The sequence below is a fragment of the Aptenodytes forsteri genome, unplaced genomic scaffold (assembly GCF_000699145.1).
Source record: "Aptenodytes forsteri isolate BGI_AS27 unplaced genomic scaffold, ASM69914v1 Scaffold119, whole genome shotgun sequence".
NCBI classification, from domain to species: domain Eukaryota; kingdom Metazoa; phylum Chordata; class Aves; order Sphenisciformes; family Spheniscidae; genus Aptenodytes; species Aptenodytes forsteri.
In genome coordinates, this window is record NW_008796165.1 from 5,749,213 (window position 1) to 5,754,570 (window position 5,358).

The following is a 5,358-nucleotide window of genomic DNA, read 5'->3' on the forward strand; positions in this document are numbered from 1 at the left end:
GTGCTGCGGTCGGCTTTGATCTGCCGTTTATCTGCGACAAGGGGTTCCCCGAGACCTGTTCAAAGGAGGCGCTCCCCCGGAGGCAGCTGCCTGGGGAGCGTCAGCGGCCTCATGGGCTCGGTGACAGGGCGGGGACGGGACCCCCCATGTCACCCGTGTGGAACAGGCCGGCCAGGACCCTCATCAGGCCTCGGCACTGCGAGGACATCAACCGTGAGCTCCTGCTGGAGAGCGGACCCAAGCACGCAGGGCGGTGGCGATGGCATCGCCGTCGTTGGGGCAATGTCACCATCCTTGGGGCGGTGTCACCCTTGGAGGGGACAAAACATGCTCCTGCTCACATGCCCTTCGTGCTGCCTGTCCAGGAGGCTGTTGGTGTGTGTGGCTGTAGGACTTTATCCCCAGCCCCCCATGCCTGCACGCAGCAAGATAGAGAGGGGCAGCTCGGAGCGGGGACGGAGCCAGCTGGAGGGTGGCCCCCAGGGACCGGGCAGACAGCCCTCCCGCCCAGCACCTGCCAAGATAGGAGCAACAGCCATCATCTCTGGCACACTGGGCAAGCTCAGCCATTCCTGCCACCCTAGAAAACACCCTGAGAAAAGCACCTGGTACCTTCTTGGGACGGTTTGGTGCCGCCTGACCTGGCAGAAGGTTAAAAGCAGCCTGGAGTTTGCTAGGACAAGGCAGGGAGCAGCTAGGGAGTGATTTCCGCTGATGCCACCAAAAGCAAAACCACCCTGGTGTTTTATATGGTGGTGACAACCAGCGGGGCAATGTGCAAGCAGCAGGGGACACAAATGTGTGAGCATGTCATGGACTTGGGTGGCTTGAACACCCGTGCAGGATTGCATGTTCACATCCATCCAAATATGTGTATTTAGGACTATGTCCTCAGAGGTGCATCCACAGATGCACCCACAGGTGTGGGACGTGCAAAAATGAGTGCATGCATTTTTGAACGTGTTTGTGCACCATCACACATGAAAGAGCACATGGCCCGTGCATCTGTGAGCAAGTCAGTGTGCACGCTTACCTGTCGTGTGCATGAGCTTGTGCATGGATGGGTGTTTGTGGGGTGTGAGTATGTTTGTGACTCCTTGTACGCACAAGTGTCTGTGCCGATGCGTGACTGCTAACACACCTCCCGTGATGCCCCATATTGGAGCCGCAGCCAGGCTTGTTCCTTGCCTGCTCCCTGGCCCAGCATCCGCAGAGCATCGGTTCACCAACTGCATGCCCGCCAAGCCCCAACAGAGCCCTCCCGACCCCAAGCAGCAGCTTCCCACCCACAGCATTCACAGCAGCACGCTGCTAACTGGCTCCAGCTGCCCCCCCAGGCCACCCCCTCCAGCCTCCAGCTCCCGTTTCAACACCATTCCCAGGGACGGGGCAGACCGGGTGCGCAGAGGAGCGATGCTGCGTTGCTGGATGGTTGCAAGACACATGACTGGGAGAGTGTTGGCATGTTTTATTTCAGCTTCAGCAGCGCGTGAAGGGATGTATCGCTGGTGGGGTGCAAGTGAAGTGTTCTGGAGATGGGACAGCTGCTGTAAAGCATCCCCTTGCTCACATGCCCTCCCAGGCAGCCTTGGATGGGCGGCAGGTGAGGCCACGGCTGGACCCTTTGGATATGCAGGAGGACCTTGCCTCTGGTTTTGGTGGGCTCTGGGCAAACCCTGGGGCAGCAGGATACTACCCCTGCCCTGGGGGCTGTGCTGCGGGTGGTGATGGTGGTGGAAGCAGGACAGCTGTGGGGCAGGGCTGGCCCTGCTCCCTTCCCCGGGGCTTGGCCATCTCCCCAGCTAAACCTCCGGGGCCAGTCTGGCATTCCCCGCCATGGATGCAGGGTGGACAGGGCACGCAGGCAGCCACGCTCTCCCAGCCACTCTCCAGGCTGTGATGCGTGGCAGCCCAGGGGATTTTGGAGTGACTCACCCCTCCAAGCCCGACTCGGGGCCCCACATCAGGGAGGACCACAGCTCTACAGCACCTCACACAAAGACCCACCACCTCTGCCTGCTGTCATAGAATCATAGAATCATAGAATCATTGAGATTGGAAAAGACCTCTAAGATCATCGAGTCCAACCATCGACCCAACACCACCATGCCCACTAAACCATGTCCCTAAGTGCCTCATCTACTCGTCTTTTAAATACTTCCAGGGATGGGGACTGTCAACCTGTTCATTGCACATGATGCAATCCAGGATGCTCTGCCACCGCTTTCCCGAATGCCCTTGGGCAAATCCCCAAGCCTCTCTCAGCCCGGTCAGCAAGTCACCTCCTCCCCTTGTTTCTAGCATCCCTTAGGCAATGTGACGCCAGCAGAAAGCTGCCTTTCATTTTGCACTGTGCACGCACCAAGGAGCATGGTACTGCCGCGGCTTTGCTGGCCTTTTTGCCATAAGCCCTTTGCTGCAGGACCCACTCCCACCTTGGCATAGCCGGGTTAAGCTGGTGCCGTGTGGGATTTACCGGAGGGATGGGCAGGGAGTGAAGCCCCCGGCCCCACCGCATGCTGCCAGCCAGGCTTAGCCCCGGCACATCAAAGTGCCAGGGCAGCTTTAACCGCGCTCCAGACGCTCCCTCCCATTTCCTGCTGGATTCCCGTCTCGCTCCCTGCGCTCGCATCAGCAAAACAGAGTGTAAAAATAGAGGCCGGGCTTCACCAAAACACAATAGTAAATTGTTCCCCGGAAAGGTCACCCGGGGAGGCTGAGAATAGCTCCTAGAGCAGGGGAAAAGGAATGTCTACCAGCGGGGACAAGTTTGAAAGTGCCTGCCGGACCCCCCATGGGAGGTTTCCTGCATCCCCATCAGTGGTGTGGGTCCCCCCTCCTGACCCCCCGAGGTCTCGGAGCATCCCCATCGTCACCCATCCACCCCCAAGCCCCCCCAAGCCGTGGCACCCTCCCAGCTGCCCCAGCACCCCATCACCAATTTTTGGGTGGAAACTGAAAAAAAAAACAGGGAGCAAGAAATGAGATGAAAGGAGAGGCAGGAGGACCGGAGAGGAAGAAAAGGGCTGGGAGGAGAAAGGGAATCCCGCTCGCTGCTCATCTCCTCGCCGCGTGTGGCAGCACGGTGTCCCCTGGGCACCGCTGGCTGGCTGCAGCCTTTGTGCGGCGGGGGGGACAAATCGGGGACGAGCCCCAGGACGAGGAGCATATCGAGCAGTCCCAGAGAGCCATAAATTGCTCCCTCCTGTTGTCGCTGGCCTGTAATAGCAAAGAGGCGAAGCTTTCTCATCATCTGCCAGGGTGGGAATGTTTGGGTCCTGTCGTTTCTGTGAGCATATTTAATTCAAAAATGTGGGAATGCCCTTAATGAAGCAGGTCCTTGCGCTTGGCTTCCGTGGTGTTCCCAGGCAGGGGTGCCAGTGCAGGCTGCCTTCAACATGGCTTTGCCAGAAAGGCAGTAATTAAAACCAGATAATGAGGCTTGAAAATAAAAGCTGCCCAAATTTCAGGTGACTTTGTTTTTCTGCGTTTCTTGTTTCATTGTCTTGGACATACACATCCCTCCCACCTTCTCTTTTTTTTTTGACTCAGTTTTATCTCAATGCCACTTCCCCTCCATTCTTGCTCCCCAGTGTCATCCATGCAATGTTAAGGGGGATTTTTCTGCCACCAGAAGCCCAAAAGTCACCAGGTTCCTGCGATACATTAGAAATGTGGATGAACAAAGTCCCTCTAAATGCACCTGCTTCAAGTTTGTGAAGAAACCGCTATTTGCCAGAAAATTTCCCGCAGTAGGAGACAGACCAGAACCCCCATCATCTTGTGATGCCACCAGTGATGCCAAAAGGGGTGAGAAACGAACCCCAGCCCAGTCCCAGCTGAGGGCATTGCCACCTGTGACACATAGGCTATCACCCTCCCCCTGCGCTGATCACATCTGTGCAGTGAAACCAGGACCCTAAGGTGCTTTTCCCAACTTTCTCCTCTGTTTTGTATAAATGGAGAAGAAAATGGGTTGTTGTGGGGTTTTTTTCGCCCCGTGTATTTGAATCCACAGAGCAGTGCTCAACACCACTTGCAAAGCAGCACAGTTGTTAAAAAAAAATTACTGTTTGATGGAAAATGAATTAAATTTTCTATTGGAAGACAAGAGTGGGAAGGGCTTTCAAAAATTACTTAAAAAAGAAAAAAAAAAGGCAGAAGATGCCTGCTGCCTTCTGTGACATTTGCATCCTGGTGGCAGAACAGCGGTGAGGCCTGGAGGGCGCTGGGAGGAGGATGCTCCGCGACATGGGGCCACCAGCCACCCAGCTGGGGACAGGTCCCCAGAGCTTGTCCCAGTGCGGCAGCTCCCAGGGTCTCCCCGTCACCGGGGTCCATCAGGAGTGATGCTCGTCGGCCATCCCACTGCGGAGCAGGTGGCATCGGCACCCTTCTGGCCCTTTCTATAGAGCTATATATTAAATATGTGCAGGGAGCGGTTTGAAACCTTCACCTTGAGGATGTTCCTCCCTTTGCTGGTGGCAAAGGCTGCGTGGCCATGAAGGACGTTTCAGTTTAAGAGAGAAAAAAAGCAGAAGGGGGTGGTAGGAGAATTGACCTGGTGATGGAAGGAGGCAGGGAGAGGGCTGGGAGGTGGGAGGGAGAGATAAACGGTGGGTAAGCTATCAGCTTTCGCCGGGCTGGCAGCAGGACCGGGGACAGGAGTTAAACCAGCTGCGCAGCCGTGATCGCCCGACCCCAGATAAACACCCAGCAGCCACACGCTGCCCCACGCCCGCCCCACGCCTTGTCCCAGCGCCCGGGATGGAAACCAGCCCGGCCCCGGCTGCAGGGGCTTTGCTTAGCCTGGCTGGGGGTGGGGGGCCCGTGTCCCTAGCGTGGGGCTGTGCATGGACAGGACTCCCTGCACCCCACAAGCTGGAGCCTGGGAGGGGCCCCCCTTCTTTCACCCAGGGGGAAATGTCACCCAGAAACTTTAAAAGCAAGCATTGGCTGCAGGGCTGGGGGGAGGTCAGGGTTTTTTAACAGCTAAGCTTTTGGGGGATGCTTTAAAAAAGCAAGGGATGCTCTAAAGGACCCTGTTTAAGTAGATAATGACTCTGAAAATCATAGACATTAAAGACAAGAAAATACCCACGGTACCGTTCCTGTTCACCTGCTCCATCTATGGGTATGGTGTTGGCCACCGTCAGCAGCATGGTGCTGTAGTTATATATCTATATGAAAAAATAATATATATATTTTATAATATATAAATATATATAAAAATAAAATATATATAAAATATATATACACATGCTCACTGGACCACTTAGCCTGTAAACACACCCTAACTAATGTTACCAGCTCAATCGTTTTTTAAAGTATTTGTGCAAATGGCTGGGATAAACACCT